Source organism: Cebus imitator, unplaced genomic scaffold (genome assembly GCF_001604975.1).
Source record: "Cebus imitator isolate Cc_AM_T3 unplaced genomic scaffold, Cebus_imitator-1.0 Scaffold125, whole genome shotgun sequence".
In the NCBI taxonomy this organism is placed as follows: Eukaryota; Metazoa; Chordata; class Mammalia; order Primates; family Cebidae; genus Cebus; species Cebus imitator.
In genome coordinates this window covers 4,927,315-4,928,688 of record NW_016107440.1, presented here as the reverse complement: position 1 = coordinate 4,928,688, position 1,374 = coordinate 4,927,315, and positions in this window count along the sequence as shown.

Sequence of the window (1,374 nt, the reverse complement as noted above, 5' to 3'; positions counted from 1 at the left end):
GGCACAGAGGAAGGGAGCCCATGGGGTTCCTCCTATTTGTCTGTGAAACAGGGGAGTCGGCGGGGTGGGATATAGGCGGTTGCCAGAGAAAGACATTTTTGAAATAATTCCCTGAGAACAGGTGAGTTAATTAGGAAAAGGAGGGACCATCTGGTCTGGCGGCTTGGCTGCCCATTTGAGGCTGTGGTCGCAAGTGTGGCGTGTGTCCAGCAAGCCTGGTAGAGTGGTTTTTTTTTTTTTTTAAGCAGTATTTAGTAGTCCCAGTGCGGACATAGACCTGGCAGACGGTGGGAGTTAGGATTTACTAGGCAGGCAAAAGAGGATTGGAACAGAAAAAGTGAAAGTTGTTTTTTTTTTTTACAGAGGCGCAATCTCAGCGTCGGACTGAGTCAAGAGGGAAGAGCCAACGAGCTGGAGGTAGGTGTGTGGCCAGCAGTCTCCACACACCCTGGGTCCAGGAGAGACGCGACGGAACAGGTGCTGACCGAGTAAGCGGAGAGCGGAGTGACAACTCAGATGTGGGGCAGCTTCCTCATTCACAGCACCGGCCCGCTGCCGCATTAGCCACTGGCGCCCAGCTGAGGGTGGCAGGGTGGCCTGCCCCATGTGGTGACATCAGTCAAACTGTGGTTTCCTTGGGCTCTGGGACATCTCATCTCTTAAGTTTGGCAAGGGGGTAAACTTTGTTTACACACAGCCCTCTCGCTTCTCGGTAAGACCAGAAGCACCTCCCGTTGGCTTCTTCTCCATGTCAAAGCCTGAAGTCTGTGGCCTGCGCGACTTGGGGAACGAGCTGGGCAGGCAGAGGAGGAGGAAGATGGCAGTGGGCAGAACAGACAGGCCTGTCACAACTGGGCCTTATCTGATGGCAACTGCTCAGCAGATGGAAGGCTTGAGGCAGGGCTGTTTCTAAGCACTCTGTTCACAGGCTCAAAGCAAACAGCAATGGAGGCAGCTAGGCAGTCTCCAAAGGAAATTGATTCAGGAAGAGAAATCTCATGCGTTGGAACATTGATCATTTCTTTCAGGATAAATGCTCGAGGTGATGGATATGCTAATTACCCTGATTGATCATTAGACATGGAATGCACAAAATCACTATGTACCCCATAAATATGTACAATTACTACACACTGATTTAAAAATTAAAATGGAAAAAAAAGGTGTTTCAGCTAGGCATGGTGGCTCACGCCTGTGATCCCAGCAGTTTGGGAGGCTGACACGGGAGAATTGCTTTAGCCCAGGAGTTAAAGACCAGCCTGGGTAACAGAGAGACCTCATTTTTTTTTTTTTTTTTTTTTTTTTTTTTTTTTTTTTTTTTTTTGAGACAGAGTCTTGCTCCGTTTCCTAGAGTACAAGCTAGAGTACAGTGGT